Source organism: Rattus norvegicus, chromosome 12, assembly GCF_036323735.1.
Source record: "Rattus norvegicus strain BN/NHsdMcwi chromosome 12, GRCr8, whole genome shotgun sequence".
Taxonomy (NCBI): Eukaryota; Metazoa; Chordata; class Mammalia; order Rodentia; family Muridae; genus Rattus; species Rattus norvegicus.
Window position 1 is genome coordinate 480,500 of NC_086030.1, and position 19,258 is coordinate 499,757.

At 43.1% G+C, this 19,258-nt stretch overlaps 1 protein-coding gene and 1 pseudogene across 20 annotated transcripts in view; both read right to left on the reverse strand.

The window, feature by feature from the left end:
- The window catches only part of Spetex2l3 (Spetex-2 protein like 3), an 84,754-nt gene that overhangs the window by 52,537 nt on the left and 12,959 nt on the right, over positions 1–19,258 (reverse strand). For 5 of the 20 annotated variants that reach the window (XR_010056643.1, XR_010056640.1, XM_063271826.1 and 2 more), the window contains exons 2-3: positions 13,555–14,348; positions 6,017–6,138 (exon numbers count right to left, since the gene is read on the reverse strand). The exons of 3 other annotated variants lie outside the window; for them this stretch is intronic. The gene's annotated coding sequence lies outside the window, so the exon portion shown is untranslated. 12 more of the 20 variants (XR_010056645.1, XR_010056641.1, XR_010056642.1 and 9 more) reach the window with 5 other exon arrangements.
- On the reverse strand, positions 421–920 carry LOC134481232 (reticulocalbin-1-like; annotated as a pseudogene).

The window sequence follows — 19,258 nt, forward strand, 5'->3', positions numbered from 1 at the left end:
GTTATTGACGACCAGCCTTAGTCCATTGTTATTTGATAGGATGAATGAGATTACTTTTATCTTCCTGTATCTGTTGAGGCCTGTTTTGTGACCGATTATATGGTCAATTTTGGAGAAGGTACCATGAAGTGATGAGAAGAAGGTATATCCTTTGGTTTTAGGGTGGAATGTTCTATAAATATCTGTTCAATCCATTTGTTTCATAACTTCTGTTAGTTTCTCTATGTCTCTGGTTAATTTCTGTTTCCCCGAACTGTCCATTGATGAAAGTGGGGTGTAGAACTATTATTGTTTGAGGTGCAATGTGTGATTTGAGCTTTAGTAAGGTTTCTCATGGTTTAGGGACACAACTGCTATACAACTGACAACTATAGCAATCACCCAGAACATCTGCGCAAAGCCCATGATGGTTGAGTGGCTTTCAAAGTTCATCATGATTTTTGGTAAGATCTTCCTTGTAATTGATGGCTTGACTTCCCACAAACATGTTCCAGTTTTGTAGAATCTCCTCCTTGGTTAGCATCTCATCCTTGTTTTTGTCTGACTCATACACCAGACGCCGGGCCTCAGCCCCTGCATGGTCATAGTTGTGAGGGAGGATTCAGTGGCGAATCTCATCCTTGTCCAGCTTCCCATCCTTGTTCAGATCTGGGAAATCATTGAACTGCTCCCATTTGGACAAAACCCAGTCTGGCTCAGGGGCATTGTCCTCGTGGGAAAAACATGTCCACAATATACTCATCCTGGTCCACAAGTCCTTCCCTGTTCTTGTCGATATCCTCCAGGGTTTCCAGAACTACAATCTACTTCATACGTTTCAACTCCTCTGGGTTCAGAAAGGCAATGAATCCCTCTCAAGTGGCTGTCAGGTTGCTGTCAATGTCTGAAGCCTTAAACCTCCTCTCATCTCATGGAGGCATTTTTTTAAAGGTGTGAAGATCAGAGCTATCTTGGGATTCAGCAAGGTTTCCCAGGTAGTAGCCAAAAGTAGACTGCTTGTATTCTTCCCAGGAGATTTTTTCGTCTATGTCCCTATCATAATCCTTCCAGAGTTTAGCCACATTATGGTAGATGTATCTTTTTTGTACCTGTTTGATCCAAACTTTCAGCTGCTCAGTAGTAACAAGGCTGCCTCCATCACTGTCAATTGGATCAACAATTTTCCCCAGCCTCTCCTTGCTCTCATCCAGGCTTAGCTATCAAAGTTCTTGGTGTCCTCCTTGCCCAGGAAGACCTCATGATCGTACAGGAAGCTATGCTTGTCCTCTGGTGGCCACAGGCCCAGATCTGAATCGGGACAAACTATGTGCTCCTTGCTCATCATGCTCTTGGCCCTGAACGCCAGCACCAGTGCCAGCAGCAGCCCATGGAGAGTCCCAGGATGACACCTGGCACCAGAGTCACGAACAAAGGGAGGCAGCAGGGAAGTAGGGGGCTAGCAGCACCTTATCCGCTGTCCCCTACCCAGAGAGGGCTTTTGTTACATTTCACATGTTATCCCTTTTGCTGGTTTCCCATCCATAAAACCCCTTATAACACCCCTTTCCCCTTTCTACTCTGTGGGTGTTACCACACCCACCCAACCACCCAGGCCTACCTGCCTCCCTGTTCTGATTTTCCCCTACACTGGGGCATCAAGTCTTGATAAGACCAAGGGCTTCTCCTCCCATTGGTGCCCAACAAGGCCATCCTTTTCTACATATGCAGCTGTAGTCATGGGTCTGTCCATGTGTACTCTTTGGATGATGGTGTCACCCCTGGGAGCTCTGGGTGTTCCTTATTGTTGTTCTTATGGGGCTGTAAACCCCTTCAGCTCCCTCAATCCTTTCTCTTACTCCTCCATTGAGGACCCTGTTCTCAGCTAAGTGGTCGGCTGTAAGCATCTGCCTCTGTATTTGTCATGCTCTTTAGTCTACTTTTTTGAACAGATCACCACAGAAGAACAAAGATGTATTGTCTTGGAGTGATGTTGTATCGACAAATAGATGATTTCTTACTTCTGAATGATGATTGTAAAAGAATTCCTAAAATTAGATTAGTAATTCAAAGCCCGTTTATAATAGGACTGCTATTATGTTCTCTCTGATAATCAAAATTGCATTGAAAACTCTTCCATTCTTAAAGTGTCATGAGTAAATTGCTTCTGCAATACCAAGCGGGCATCTCCAAATTAGAGCCCATTCTAAGAGCGTATAAACCAATTAACCAAAGTTCATAAAAAGAGAATTAATGACTTACTATAGGTGCAAGGACCGAACATAAAAAATTGACTGGATTTGCCTATAGGTAATTTCATTTACTCTTTTCTCACAAAAATTACAGTTTTTACTCTCCACGAACCTGTAGAGCCAGTGACTGATGATGACAGTTTATCCTAATAATTACTCTTAATGGATATGCATGTAAATATTCTCTGTTGTAAACTTATTATTCAACTTATGATTTGAATTCGTGTGCAAACTTGTGGTGAACTTTTTACCATGTGATGATGTATTCCGAAAGATATACAAATGCTGAGGACAAAGAGAGAGAAAGCTTTTTACACAGAACTGAACCGAACAGGACAGAACTCAAGAATAACTTAGAAGTAAAGGTATAGCGTTGAGAATAAGGCCTTGAGAGTAAGGAAATTATTGTGACATAAGAGCAAGAGGAAAGGAGATAAGAAGAGTGCAAAGAGAACTTTTTAAGCGAACTTTTTGGAGGCAAACTTTTGTACAAACTTTTAGGAAAACTGAAGAACTTATATATAAATGTTAAAATCACTGCTCATCAGCCTTCAGCGAGGCTCACTGGCTAGCCTCTGCTCTTCAGTCAGGCTCAATGGCTAGCCTCTGCTCTTCAGTCAGGCTCACTGGCTAGCCTTTGCTCTTCAGCTAGGCTCACTGGCTAGCCTTGCTCTTCAGCTGGGCTCACTGCCTAGCCTCTCTTCTTCAGCTGGGCTCACTGGTCTATGGGGTCCTAGCACATTGCTTAACCATCTGCTCATGACTGCCTGACCACACTGACCACCTGACCGCACTTATTTCTTAAAGCCATTCTCTAGAAAGAGCACAAGAAACCAAAGAGAAACACCACCGGGACCTTTTCCCATGGGCTCCGCTTAACCTTAAGTACTTTTGTTACTGCTTTAAAAAAGTGAAATACAATTTCTGCTATTCATATGGCCAAGAGAGCTGTGCAGTAGTCGTTGCTTTATGGAATTTGGTGCTAAATCAAAAGATTCCTTTTTTCTATTACAATGTTATCTGTATGTTGTATGATGTATCTTTAGAAAACACAACACTAAATTCCTAAAATTTACATGTTTTAAGACATCAGCTCATGGAGAAACATAACTGCTTACCTATCTAGACTGACCTTTTTCACTATATTGCAGGTATAATCAAGTTTCTACACTACTTCCATGATTTTCAAGAAGGCTTAAGACAAAAATAACTTGAACATAATGGCCAGAAAGGGGATTCTGTCAAGTTGTCTTATGTGGGACAAGATACCAAGATATGACTGGTAAACCTAAAACCATCTGTTCCCAAAACTAACAGAACGTATAGAAAATACATACTTTCTTACCATTCCTCTGCCCTGATGGTTAAGTGATTTATTGAGCACCTACTATGATCTTAGCACTGTGCATCTAAGGGTGAAATGGTGAATAAAAAACTTAATAAAAAGCTTCATTAAGGAATAAAGAAAAATGAAACATAACTTTGAAACTCAGATTCCATATAAGCAACACTACGATTTCTTAACTGGTGATTTCTGAAAATTTCATCATTTTTTACATGGGCTTCAAAAGTAATGATACTCAGTCTCGATTTTGTTAGTCGCAAATATGCAAGTCACACTTCTTTCTTGGCTCCCACAACTGTCAACGGGAACAACACTTTCACTGTCCATTGTGCTTCCCTATCAATCCTGCTATGGATGGTATAAATTCGAGTCTTTTAAATGTGAATACAGGCCACCAAAAATCCTTGAGGGGAAATTACACAAACCGGTATATTCTCTAAAACATTCACATAGGATTTTACTGATATCACAATGCAAATTCACCAAAAATATTTAACCAATAAAAGCAGAAATATTGAATAGGTCTACAAATAGGATGGATAATCATATATACTTGAAAACAACTATCATGGGAACAAAGGATGTACTAGGAGATAAGATACATCACTAAAAGCTACACAAGCAGCAAAAAGGACGCTACATTTCTTGGTTTAAAAGTTAGGTGATGGGGGTTGGGGATTTAGCTCAGTGGTAGAGCACTTGCCTAGCAAGCGCAAGGCCCTGGGTTCGGTCCCCAGCTCCAAAAAAAAAAAGAAAAAAAAGAAAAAAAAAGTTAGGTGATACACTTGATCTTTAAAGACAGGCAATGAACTTGATCTTGAAGCTCTCCAACTGTGCCCTGTCCACATAGAAACTGAAGCAGTAGATGACAAGGCTAGATGCAGTTTTACAATGGCCTCTTTTTTTTTTTTTTTGTAAAATATACTTATTTATACGTTAGACAATGCAGCTGTCTTCAAACACACCAGAAGAGGGCATCAGATCTCATTACAGATGGTTGTGAGCCACCATGTGGTTGCTGGGATTTGCGCTCAGGACCTCTGGAAGAACACTTGGTGCTCCTAACCACTGAGCCATCTCTCCAGCCCTCACAACGGCCTCTTACACAGCATCAAAGTGCTCTACTTCACTAGATGGATCCAGGGTGATAACAGAGAAACGTTCACAGTTCCTGAGCACTTGTGAGTTCAAATACCTCCAGTGCCAACTCTGTGCTGTTGGCACATTCTGACCTGTATCCTAATTGTTGTCAGCCACAAAAAGGACGGGTTAGCACCACACAGTATTCACTGCCCTATTCTAAAAACCCTTTCGATTCTGAAAAAGCAACATTCCATGCTTGCTCCATATTTGAGGAAGCCAAATGGTTGGTCTGGCTCAAGGCTTTACTTTTCTTAGCTTATCAACTTTCTTTTTCCACTTCTTGTCACAGGAAATATTTTTTTATGCTGCAACTACACGGCAATATTTGAACGAAACCACCATAAACTCTGGGTGTCACCTCCTGAAATTTAAAATTCACCTAGCAATTCCTGGCCTTCTAAACAACACCATGGAAAATAAACGAAAACAAGCAAAACCATTCCAAAGGCACTTGCTGATCTGGAGGCCTGCTCATAGCAGGTAGGAAAGAATTAAATTATGCGGAGCTGTAATCTTTCAGAGCTTTGCAGGCTAAAAAAGAGGGAATCTCTGTTTCTGTTCCCTTTCTCCAAGTAATTGAAGGAGGGGTATTTTACATCCTCCCAATACAATCCCTTGCAAGGCGCAACCAATTACAAATAGATTAGAAGAAATCTATTAAATAATATATATATTCATTGCCTGAGGTTTTAAGAAAATATATTCCCATGATCCCCGATTCCCGTTCTTTAACATACAATAGAAACTTTACAGGGAGCGCGCCACCAGGCTAAGCTGCCTCTGAAAAGCCTGTCCTGCCCTGGGAGGTACAAGGCCATTTAATTCAAGTCAATCTAGAGAGAGGTGAGAGCCCCAAGTTGCTCTGGGGATGTCAGAGCACAGCTCTCATGCACACTCCAAATCACCTGTCCATTCTTTCTCAATGCCATGGGCTTTGCAATCCCTGCTTCAGCTCTCCAAACATCCCTGAATCCTCGCTTCCCCTACCCAATGGGATCACTTTGCAACACCTCCTTCTGGCACTGCTTCCCCAGGGCTGGGCGAGTGAGTTCAAGAATGCCCGCGGGTCTCCTACCTACATTGATGCTGCTGCTCTGGCAGCTTGCTGTCCCTGGGGACCAGACCTGCGGCAAGACTAGGGGTCTGTGCGAATGCCATGCCTCGAGGTACCCTGGCAGGACTGGCCCGGGCTACGTCCCTGGACACTCCGAGGCTGAGGTCACCATTGGAAACCCCGCCACAGTCAAAGCGCGCCGGACCGTGGCCCAGGTGACCCCCAGCGCCGCTACCGCCCCCTTACCTGGCTGTTTCTTCCACTTTTTCTTTTCTTTTTTTCTTTCTCTTTTTGATCGCGATGTGGCGCCTGGAAAGAGCTCGCCTCCAGCAAGGAGGACATCATGCAGGCAGAATCACCTCTTTGGCCTGCGGCGATCGGAGAGGGAGAGAGAGTTTAGTCACTCTCAGCGGCGACCCCACTGCTGGCACATGTGAAAGAAAAACACGCCCAAGCACACGCGCCACTGCAGTCGCCAAAAATATCGCGCGCGCCGCTTCCCGTCAGGCTCTGCGCTCACCTACGAATTCCCAGTGCCTTAAGGTCCCACGCTCATCGAAGAGCTCTGTGTGCCCTCAGTCCAGGCTCACGCTCGATGGAGCCGGGGTGGGGAGGATACATGCAGCCATTCCGCAACACGGGCAACGCGGGGAGGCGCGTAACGCGGAGGTCCGGGCTCCACCAAGACCCCTCAGTCCCCTCTCGTGGCTCTTCGGAGGCCCAGGCACACCATGATCTGCCCGCCCATCGCCTGCTGAGCTGCACGCTGCCCCCTACAGGCTGCGGGGACCTGTTCAGGCTCCACTACGAGCATTGGGATTGTGTTTGACAATCTCCTAAACCGGCTCAGCAGGGCACAAGCCACCCCCACCTGTCCTCACCTGAAGGCATCCTGAGGGGGCAGCTAGCTCACATCCCACAGGCAGGCCGCAGGGCACCGGGCCATGGTCTTCGTTCTGCACCTTGTTGCCAGCCCCCCACTCACAACCGGGTCCCTTGCCATCCTGCTCCCACTGAACTTCCTCAGTGGAGCAAACCCATTTCACATACAGAAATCAATTCCTTATATGTCCCTGGACTGCTAAACCCAGCAGGACAGAATGAAGGGGTCTTCCTGTAGGAGTTCTCTAAACGTGATGTTTTCACTAATCACCTAAAGGATCCTGCCACTCCTGTAGTGGACTCTAATCTTCTGCATTTTCATGTCAATTAAAAAAATTGATGTAGCAACAAAGATTCTTCAACCCTTTCACTGAGAGCTCTGAACTGAGTAGGGGCATCCTGAGAGTCATACACCCAGAATGGGTTGTTGTTTTAGTTGTTTGTTTGTTTGGTTGTTGTTTATGGACTTACTGTCTAATTCACAATTGCCCTCCAAAATGAACACTTGTCTAGTTCACTCTAAATTCCCAACAGATCGTATCAGGGAGATTTCGTTGAAATAAACTTGGGATTTAAATTAAAACCTTCCCCAAAGCATCTTGGCATATCTGTAACTAATGATGCCAGAGACCCAAGACCTGTACCAGGTTCTGATTGATCCCTGACCTAAGTACTTGTCTCCCACAAACTCCTGCTCACACGTGGTTTAGAAAGATACTGGCTCCACAAGCAGCCAACGGTTTGGTACCTTGATATGGTAACAGGAAGAGACATGTTCTTGGAACATGCAATTCTTGGCTCGCAACCGGATTTTTAAGCTCAGTTAAGAGGTTTTTTTCCTTACAAACAATAGAGTAAGCAAGTATTTCTCCTCCTTCATGCCTATGCCTCTTCAGTTACTACGGGATTTCCATCACGCCTGTTCTGTGAGGAATGGTGTTCAAGAGATTGTAAATAGTATGCCAAAATTTTTGCTGAAGTGTTTTCATGGCATTGTAAATTTCATAGAAGTTAGAGTTCTTTGCACATCCACTTATGAATCCATATTGACCTATAAAACATTTTAGTCTTCTACTACAGAGTCAACTAACTGGGACTCAGAGGGGCTCACAGAGATTGAACCAGCAAATAAAGAGCATGCAGGGAGCTAGACCTAGGCCTCCTACATATAGTAGCAGATGTGCTAATTGGTCTTCATGTGGGTCTCCTAACAATTGGAGTAGAGATTGTTGCCAACTATGTTGCCTGCTATTGGTTCTTCTTCCCCTAACTGGACGGCCTGTTTGTGCCTCGGTGGGAGAGGATGCACTTAGTCTTGTTATGAATGGAGGTTCCAGGGTGTGGCAGTACCCAAGTGGGACTTCCCCTTCTCTAAGAAGAAGGGAGGAGGAGGAGGTAGTGGGGGAAGGATTTGTAAGTGTTGAACTGGGAGGAGAAGAGGGATGAGGGGCTTATTGGGATGTAAGGTGAAAAAAAGAAAAGAAACAAGGAAAAAAAAAAAAACAAGAATCCCTAAAAAATAAAAACTGCTTTAGTCTTCTAAATCTAAGCTGCTGATTCCAAAGAGGGAGAACTAGAACCCTGAGAGAAACAGATGATCTCTTTGAAAAAGAGAGGTGCCTGCTTAGCAAACAGAGACTGTCTTAGAGAAGTGCACTCATCAATTCTGAAAGGCAGGTTGGTGTAACAAGGATCACAGGTTGGGAATATTCCCAGGATGAAAATGAAAGAACATATGAGAACTAGGGCCTACCTTGTGCAGCCAGCTCAGTCATCGAATGCAGGCAAGAACAGAACAGCAGAGAGGACTGAAAGGTGTATTAGTGGTCCTCCTGGCATGTGCGGCTGATTCCAAGCCTCAGGTAAGAGGCTTGAATTCTAAGAATTCAAGAATTCTAAGAACATCTAAGATTTCTGGGGTGAGTAGGGCATCAGAGAGTAGTTCACATCCAGCTTGTCCGCAAAGCATGCTTATGTCCCTCTGAGCTGACACCACGCCCTTGTGACAGAAGGAAAAACAGCATAGCAAGAGCAGGCACACATTTGTTCCCATTTCACAGACAAGATGCTAAAGCATAATTGAAATTATGCAGCTCTTCTTGAGCCAACCCCGTTTATGTCACCACTGATCAATTTCAAGGACGCCATCCACTAAAGTACAGGTCAATAGAATGGGTAGTTGTAGACAGGACCATCATTTCCAGAACAGTCCACGACAGTCACCTGGATAGTTAATACCTTAACCAGAGCACTGAGGTTTGGAGAATGCCCATCTTCTTGTTCTTTCCCCATTTTCCTCCCTGGAACAACAGGACAACAAGATACTTCCGAATATCCAGGAACCATCACCATCTTGGTAAGCTCGAGGCTCGTCCATGTAGCTCAGCAAAGAAGCAGTGAGTTTGTATCAGGCACCTGGTTTCGTTTAAAGGTTTCTCAGAGTCACCTCTCTTAACTCACACAAATACACATGGGCTGTTACTGCTCTTTTCCCATTTTATGGAGAGAAATAAGGAGTCAGGATGATGAGTGTCCTGACAAAGAAGTGAGATCTCTCTTACACTCCGGAGTAGCTTAAACCCCACCCTACTCTACCAAAGACATCTCCAATCTCTGAACTGCACAGAGAAGACTCAGCTGCCTCCTCCACTCCTCCTGTATTTAAAGGAGTGTGAGTCTTGAACCTCCAGGATGATGGTGGGATGTAACTAAGGCAGAAGGATTCTGGAAGAAAAAGATTAAAACCCGAGCTTCCTTTTACTCCAGCTGCTCCAAACTAAAGAACTGGTGGGGCTTGAGCTCGGTCCCATCTGGTGGACATCTGACCTCAAGCTCCTCTGGAAGCAACAAGGGAACATTTGAGATTAAATGAAGGAGACACAGAGAGAACTGCTTGTACTAATTTCACACTGGTCGGGGTGGAGGCTAACGAGAGAACTTTCCCCAAACTGCCTGCCAGAGTCCTATTTCATTTAGATGATGCAATGGCTTATCTAGGAAGTCCAACAAAGTATCTCCAATCAGCCTGTGACAAAATGTACCTCAGCAAGGCCATTGACTGCACAGGGTTGGCTACATGACTCAGGCAGGAGGGGTCTCTGCAAAGGGCAAGTGCTGAGATGACTAAGAATCCCAGGACACTGAGAGCAGATGATCAGCCAAGAATTAAACTGAATGCTGAGAATAGGAACCTATGGGTGGGTCATAACATCCTGGAAGCTCCCTCTGTAAGCACATATGGGAACAGCAGGGGACCCTGAGAAATATGACTGCAGGTGAAGGCACTATAATATATGACAGAATCTTCAGACAAATTGAAAAGAAAGTCCACGGCTGACAGGGGCACAGGAGAAGTAAAGCAGACTACACAACATATGGAGAGTATACCGAGAACAAAGGGTTAAAACATGCTCTTTAGTTACACAAACTAATTGTATATAGAAATAGACAAATGCCCTTCTGCTGAAAGAAGAAACAAGAGCATCAATTCTATGACAGCACATTCTCCCATTACATTTACGTTTAAATAAAAAGAATAGTGTTCGACAGAGACAAGGTCACAAAAATAAAAGCCAATGTTCCACACTAGTCCTCTCAGAAGGAAACTAGAGTAAAAACGAACACATATTAACTCTGTATGCAAAATGACTAGCACGGAATTAATGAGCCAAAACACAGTAAGAAAGTAAAAACACAATCATATAAAATAATCCAACACAAAAGTAGTATGCATTCTGACAAATCAGGACAAACTGGCAGACTATTAACCACTAAAAAAACAGCAAAAAGGTACTGTGATCAGCGGAACATTAAATTGATTTTTATTACATTTTAAGAAACACTGTTCAGTGTTAGTTATTTAGCTTAGTGGTAAAGGGTTTGGCCTGGGTTTCATCCCTAGCCTGCAACCAAAGGAACCAACAAAAAGCCATTATTCTGAGCTGCAAGTGAATGACTAATTGATTTAATAGTCATGCTTTCCTGATTTTGCACAGGCATGTAATAAAAACACAGAGTCAGAAACAGAAAACAGTTGGGTGAGCTAGGTGATATTTTCCCAGTACATTAGTTATGAGTTCTTCCAAAGCTTTTAAAAAATAAGTCATTCCTATACTACTTAAATTGCTCTAAGATAAAGTTTTAAGGTACAGCATGCTTTCTTCAAAACAGTATGAATTTTTTGAGCCCCAACTTCATCATAAAAGTACGAAACCTCAGTAACATTTTACAAGTAAAGAAAAAGAGGAGGGAACCCATCCAACAGAGAAACAGTCAAGATTCTCCCTGGAGTAGACTGTTTGTATCTGTGTACTTGATTATAAAAAATTAGCAACACAAGTATGGCTTCGTCTACACCAACTGCCACTAAGTACCATTTGGACATTCCATCACAATGTTCTCCAGAAGAAAGATTGCAAACAAACACAAAAAAGAATGAAATTTAATATCTTTTTTTTCAGGCTGGAGAGCCAGCCGGCTTGGTGGTTAAGAGTGCTAATTCTCCAATGCTCCCAAGTTCAATTCCCAGCAACCACATGGTGACTGACAACTATCTTTAGTGGGATCCAATGCCCTCTTCTGTCTGATGCTCTCTTCTGACATGCAGGCACACTTGCAAACAGAGTGCTCATGTACATAAATAAATAAATAAATCTTTAAAAACTAAAACCTTCTAATCAAGTAAATGTATCTACATCTAGAAGCTAGAAAAGGGTCACAGCAATATTAAAAATAATTCAGAAATGGTAAAGGGATATAAGGGAGTCATAAAATTCACTGGGCAAGATGGTGTATGCCTGGAATCCCAACACTCACAAGGCTGAGGGTGGTGGATTGCCTTGTGTTCAAGGCTAGCCTAGACTACAGTCTGAGACCTTATATTAGAAAGCAAAACAATTGGGGAGGAGATAGAGAGAGAGACAGAGAGACATAGAGACATAGGAGTGGGAGACAAAGACAGAGACAGAGAGAGACAGGGACAGAGAGAGACAGAGACACAGAGAGAGACCTCGATGTCATTTCTTGCACTGATGACAAGCTACTGAAGAATGTGAATGTCTCCTACCAAACACTGTGATAATGCTAATGACAGAATGGGTTTCTTATTATGATACCATAAAATGTAGGTGGAAAAGTAAAAGAATGTATAATAAATAAAAGAGAAATCACACATTGGAAAGCCTAAATTTAGAAGTCTATGTATGTTTCAGTCATAAAGGGATGAGATGATGTGGGGGAGAGAATAATTGGAATAAATTGTATATGTGTATGAATATGTTAACTAAGAGCAACCAATGAACAGAGAAAAGCAGGTTTAATTTACAATGAAATTGAGTTCCTATATGACACTATGTAACATTTTGTAAATATTAATTATACTAATTATCTGCAATAAAACTCAATTGTTATTAAAGATGTGGTTGTGTTCATACGAATTTCAAATATTTTAGAATCTTTTTATTTATTTGCTTATTTATTGATTGATTTTTTAAGATAGGGTTTTGCTATGTAGACCAGGTTGACCTCAAAAAAGAGATCCACCTGCCTATGCCACCCAAGAGCTAGAATCAAAAGTGTATACTCACCCATGAAATTTACTTTCTGAAAGTGATAATAAAATTACACCTATCAACTTGGTACAGTTACTGAACAGTGATCAACTTAATAGAAATATCAGAAACACATTTAAGGCATTAGGTTACAGTTGTCAAAAGAATCTTGAGCGGCATATATAATTCAAATCATCTAGGAGACACATTTTGAAGAAAAAAACCAAAAAGTAGGTAAAGATAATTGAAATATTTTTCATCTATTAAACATTTTAAAGTGCATTCTATATGAAGGCTGTAAGTGATATACTTCACATTTTTGCTTATATACCATCCTCAATTTTATGTGCATTCTGCAAATATTGTCCATGTTTATTCAGGCTCTTAACATTTCCCCATGACTGATGACATTCACAGAAATCAGATTGAGCAAACTGTATATGTTGAAGTATAATAGAATTGGATTCTAACAGTATAGCATAAAAATATGTATATATAACTTCCCATATATGTGTATATACATATGTAAATGGCTAAAGAAAATGAGTATCACTATATCATTGTGGTAATGTTTTCGACAAAATTCTGAGAACGTTGAACTGGCATCAAATAGTGACTAGATTGGCAAAAAAAAAATTCCACAAAGTAAAACTCTCATAAAGAATCTAACAATACTAGCAAAAGATACAAAAATATTAAAGTCTCAATGAAATACTGTATAATATTTTTTCAACTCTAGAATACTGTATTTTTGTACAACTAGCAATAAAAGGCATGAATTATGAAGAATTCAAAAGTAGTGCAGTATAATTATGCAGTGGTCATTACTGTTGCATACTATTTTATGTAACTGCATACACTCTCTTTTTTTTGTTTCGTGGTCTAGCGATGAACTTGGGTAGATTTATGGGGAACCATTGCATTGTAGACTTAAACTGGATTAATTTAGGGGATAGTAAGTCATATTTTGGTAAAGTTGTTTTAAAAATAAATCTTTGGATATTGGTACAGCAAGTGATTCTCCCTGAAGGAAAAACCAGACAGCAGGAACCTAGACCACTGCTGTCCATGAGTTATTTTTAGATGATAGAAATATTCAATATCTGCTGTGCTTCTGGCTATGGATTCTGGCTGGCTGTTTGCCTCCTGCTTTGCCTGCTGTGACTAAAGAGGAAGATTTTAGTTCTAAGTTTAGTTTGTCTCAAATAGCCATGTGTGACCAGTGGGTGCCATTTGGACAGTGTAGCCACAGAAAACTGAAGCAGTGTAACCAAAGACTTGCCTAGGAGTCAGTTGACCTCCTAGAAGTGACTTGGGAAAACGTTGGCAATGATAGCCTCTTGGGGAGCTTACCTTTACCAAAAGCAAACTGTGAATCCTTTACTCTTCTGCAATAGTCAGAATGTAACTGGTCTCACACCCAAGCCAACCCTCACCAAAGACACTTGATAGGGAGCTTAATCCACTGTGTCCTTTAGATTTCAGTTTAGTAAGCACTTCCTTCAAAGTGGAGCAGACTGAGATTGCCAAGTCCAATGAAGAATGAGATTGGACACACATACTTGGGGAAGGCTGGGTCCAAGGGCTGGAGAAAATGCAGTATCCCAGAAGCTGAGCATGTTTATTATATAGTTGGCCAGGAGCAGGGTTGTTGCACACAGCAGCAAGGAGGTGGGCATTACATGCTGATAAACAAGGAGGGGAGGACTATGTATATGTAAATGACAAGGGGCAGATTTAACTAATCTCAGTAGGAGCAGTCTCTGCAGGGAGCAGTCTTCAGGTTGTAAATATCCAGATGGGGCCAGGGAGAAAGGTAGAGTAGACTTTTTCTGCACACACTATCAACACCATCCTGAGAAGGATTTGGCATGTGTCTGAGCCTCAAGGGGCATGGGGGCCTTTGCCTTTTCCCCATGGATAATTGGCTTTGTGTCCTTGGCATTTACATGCTCATGCTTACTGCACACATCCACTCAGGGCTTCACTTCCTCCGGGCTTCCTCTGCTCACACAGTGAGATCTCAAAAGAAAAACAGAAACCAAAAAAACAAAAAATGTGCAGTGAAGTGGTTAATTCTCTAAGGTGTACAGATCCAGTGTCCTAAATCTAGGACTTCCTCACAGGCTACAGAAAATCCTGTGGACCTAAAATAAGAAAAAAAAAATTAAATAAATAAAAGAAAAATACAACGACAACAACCAAAACAAAACAAACAAACAAACCAAAAAAAAAAAAAACAAAACACCACTACCAACAACAACAAAAACAAAAAACAAACAACCAAAAATAAAAAAAAAAGACCCATTCTGCCCCCAAAAAATGAAAGGGAGTGAAAGGAGAATTATACGAATTCTAGGTTTGGAGATACAAAATTAAAAGAATAAACCCCAAAAGGCCACAGATACAAAATTAAAAGAATAAACCCCAAAAGGTCACAGACCCAGGGCTAAGCCCTACAGCCAGGACTAGCAGGCCATAAAGATAAAGGAGCACAGGAAACACTGTCTAGGCAGGACTGGCAAGCCATAAAGATAAGGAAAGGAATGCAGAACAGACCAGGAGTACCGGATCTGACTCACAGGCCACCTGGCAGGAAGAGATAAGCCCCCAGCCCCCGACATCCAGGACGCCCCAAACCTGCCAATGTGTGTAGCTATACCTTATTACCTCATCATGTGAAATAGCCAATCATATGTGAACATGTCTATGTGCCTCGTTTGAATCCACCAATCCCTGTAACTATGCATCTGCTTCTGTACGCCCGCTTCTGCTTCCCCAATCCCTATAAAAGCCCCATGCTGGAGCTGCTGGGCGCGCAAGTCCTCCAAAGAGACTGTGTGCCCACAGGTACCTGTGTTTTCCAATAAACCCTCTTGCTGATTGCATCCGAGTGGACTCGGCTCGGTCATTGGGCGCTTGGGACTCCTCCTGAGGGAAAGGTCCTCTTTGGGGGTCTTTCATTATGGGGGCTCGTCCGGGATTTGGAGACCCTCCGCCCAGAGATCACCGACCACCCACCGGGAGGTAAGCCGGCCGGTGTTTGTCTTGTCTGTTGTGTCTTGTCCTGTGAACGATCGATCAATAGGCTCAGATCTGGGGACTATCTGGGCGGGCCAGAGAAGGAGCTGACGAGCTCAGACTTCTCCCCCGCAGCCCTGGAAGACGTTCCAAGGGTGGTTGGAGGAGAGGGAGATCCGGATCCGTGGCACCTCCATCCGTTTTCGGAGGGATCCGCACCCTTGATGACTCCGTCTGAATTTTATTGGAGTAGAGGATCCAAGACCCTCACTGACTCCGTCTGAATTCTTGGTTTCAGTTTGGTACCAAAGCCGTGCGGCCCGTCTGTTTGTTACTTGTTTGACTGTTGGAATTGTTTGTCTTCTTTGTGACCTGACTGTGGTTTTCTGGACGTGTTGGTGTCTGTTAGTGTCTTTTTGACTTTTGTTTCGTGTTTGAATTTGGACTGACGACTGTGTTTAAAATCTTGGACTGATGACTGTGTTTGAAATCATGAAACTGTTTGCTTTGTTCGTCGAAGAGTTTTACTTGGTCCCCTTAACGCTTAGTGAGTAAGAAACTTAATTTTGTGGACCCCGCTCTAGTGGCAGTGTGTTGGTTGATAGCCAAAGTTAATTTTTAAAACATAGTGTTTTGGGGGTTGGGGATTTAGCTCAGTGGTAGAGCTCTTGCCTAGCAAGCGCAAAGCCCTGGGTTCGGTCCCCAGCTCTAAAAAAAGGAAAGAAAAACAAAACAAAAACATAGTGTTTTATCTGTGCTTGTGCTCGCAGCCAGCTGTGATGAACTGGGAAAGATTTAAATTTTCCTTGGGAGTAAGGAATCTTAAAGGCGGAGTTTCAGCCGGTATGGCACTTAGTAGCTGCCTAAAAGATCAGAAATGCTGTCAACAGGCTATAAAAAAAGGGACAGGCAGTGTTAGAAATGCTACGGGAAGAACTATCTAAAAAGGCTGAGAGCGAGGTGGGAGAGGACTATAATGAAAACAAGAAAGGAATTTCTGACATTTGCTCACAGAAGGAGAGCGCTCATTAAGAGAAGTTCTTTAAGGAAGCCTGCCTTATATGCTGTCCTTATTCCAAGGGAGGAGTCAGTCTCCAACATTAAATTACTTTTCTCGCTGATCATCATTAACATGGAGAGTGCCTTTGGTCCTATCCCCACAGCAGCCAGTTCCTGCCCCTATGGTTAAAATGCCCCAGTTTGGGGGACAAAAAGAGCCCCTAAAATAGTTTCAGAGAATCTACAACTGTGAAGAACTTTGTTTTGCCAGTCAGGATTAATGTTTTCTTTTCCATGGGCTTTTAAACCCAGTGAGACGGTTTGGTAAAGGGCTGCTACTGAGGTCCTGATAGCCCCAGGTGAACTGGTTACGATTCTTTTTTCAGCCACCTGGCATCTAGCAACCAGGTTCTAACCATCTCTCCATCCTTTTGTTATTAGTTGTTACTAAAAGCCTAGTGTCATTTGGAGGCTAGTTCTCTTGAGAGACAAAGCCACCAAGCTGACACTGAAGGGAGGTAGGTACTCCTTAAGGGAAAATCTAAGCCCAGAGAGACAGCCGGTAACAGCTAGGCTGACTCTCTGCTCGCCTTTCTGTTTCATAGACAAAGCTTGTGCTTATATTTACAGTGGCCTTTTTGTCCAAAAAAAGGCCTCCTGGTTTAGCTGTGTGACTAAATGCTATTTGTCCTCTTCAGTGGACCTCTCTCCTCTTGTTTTCTCACCATCCCACGTGAGATGCTTGTTAGTAACTGTTACAGATCTTCTTTACCACCAAGGAAAGACAGAATCCTGCTAGAGGCCAGAAAGAATGTTCCAGACATGGATGGAAGGCTCCTGACTGTTGACTTCAATACGCCTGAAGGTAGGGAGTGCTCCAGGTCTGCCCCCAGGCTCCAAGGGTGGGTCTCCTAGGGGCTGGAAAATGCCCCACCAATCTGGCTAAGATAAGGAAAGGGTATGAAGAGAAAGTTACAGAAATTTGAAGGGTTAAGCTAAGTTGCTGAGAGTTAGTATAAGTTACAGAGAAAGTAACGTTAAACAAAGAGAAAGAGAAAAGAAGGTAAAAAGAGCAGAAAGCTAGGGAAGAAAAGAGACAAAAAGAAGAGGAAGCTAGAGAGCTAAAGAGAGATAAAAGACAAGAGAGGAACATATACTGGCCACAGTAGTTAGGGAACCTAGGAAGACAGTACCTGGCAACAGAAGAGAATTCCTGGCTAAAGATCAGTGTGCCTAATGCAAAGAAAAAAAAAGACACTGGGTCAGGGACTGCCCCAGAAAGAACAAGAGGGGACACTGGAGAGCCTCTCGGTCCTGGAGTGCTGGCTATGTGCAGAGATAGGAGGGAAGCCTACCCAGTTGTTTTATGGATACAGGGACCCAATGCTCTGTGCTCCTATGCTCCAGTGGGCCAGTATCCAAAGACCTTGGGTACAGGGGCCTACTGGCAACAAACAATACTTATGGACTGCCCAAAGAACAGTGGACCTTGGCGTGGGCCGGGTAACCCACTAGTTCATAGTCATCCCTGACTGCCCCCATCCCTTGCTCATGAGAAAATTGCTCCCCAAAATGGCTTGCGTGGGCTGAAATGGCTGGGTGAGGCCATGTGTATGCATATCTACAGACTGTGTATGCGGAGCTTAAGACCTGTCTCAGTGCACCAGTACCTGATGCTGGGAGATGAATGGCTTAGCGCTGTTCTACTTGGAACATATCACTCCTGCCAGCTGGGCACTAACAATTATCACCCAATCCAGGACATAAACTGTGATAGAGTGGCTGATGTCTTGCCTTTGAATAGTGTCCCAAAAGATGGGACCACTGGTCAGCTGCCATGGACTAGATTCTCTACCGGTTGGGGACAATCTGGTCACCTTGCTGCCCAATCCGGATCTGGAGTCACTGCAACACGAGTGTCAAGCACTGGCAGAAGCCCATGGGTGGAGGAAAGACCTCTGCAACTGGCTGATTGACCCCTGCTGAAAGCCGAGGCTACCTTGTCCACAGACGGGAACAGTTCTCTTCATGAAGGTCAGAGATAAGTGGGTGCTGCCATGGTGGACAACACAATGTCATCTAGGATGGCTGAACCTCAACCCCCCAGTACATCAGTGCCGCAGATGCCTTTGCCATCTCTTGGATACCCTGGTGAAGCCAACAACTGTGAGTACTATTCATTGCTCAGGATATCAGGAGGGAAGAGATTCAGTGGCATTGGGCAGTAACAAAGCAGATAAAGTGGCTCGGGAAATGGCTATGCAGGAGCCTATCCTGGTTGAAGGCCTGCAAGAGACAGCCACTGAGAACTAGGATCGGACTAAGGGATGGCCTCACTTAGAATGTAAAACAGAAGAAAAGGCCCAAAAAGACAATGACGCACTTGAGGGGAAAGCTATACTCCCCAGAGAACAAAGAAAAGACTCACTTTGCCAAATACAGAAATGGACTCATTTAGGAGATAAAAAGTTTGTCCAAGTAGTTAAGTGTATGTAATAGACTTTAAGATTTTAGCCAGAGAGGCAGTAGAAAGTATAAGGTATGACAATAAGTGAATGCTTAGCAAGCAAACAGGGCAAAGAGACCTAGAGAGTTTAGTGAAAAGTCGAAGTGAACTTCATTGAGATAAAACCAGAAAAATATAATCACAAGTATCTCCTAGTGCTTGTAGATACTTTTTCAGGAATAGATAGAAGCTTTCCTCACCAAACGAGAGACAGCCTCTGCAATCATCAAGAAGATACTGGAAGAAATCTTCCCCAGGTCTGGAATGCCCAAGGTAATCTGGTCAGACAACGGCCCTACTTTCATTGCCAAGGTAAGCCAGGGTGTGGCCAAGTATTTAGAGGTCGATTGGAAATTACATTGTATTTACAGACCTCAAAGTTCAGGACAGGTAGAGTAAATAAATAGAACTCTAAAAGAGACCCTGACCAAATTGACCATGGAGACTGGCACAGACTGGGTGGCACTCCTTCCTTCTTGCTCTCTTCAGAGCAAGAAATACCCCTTCCAGATTCAGCCTTACCCCCTTTGA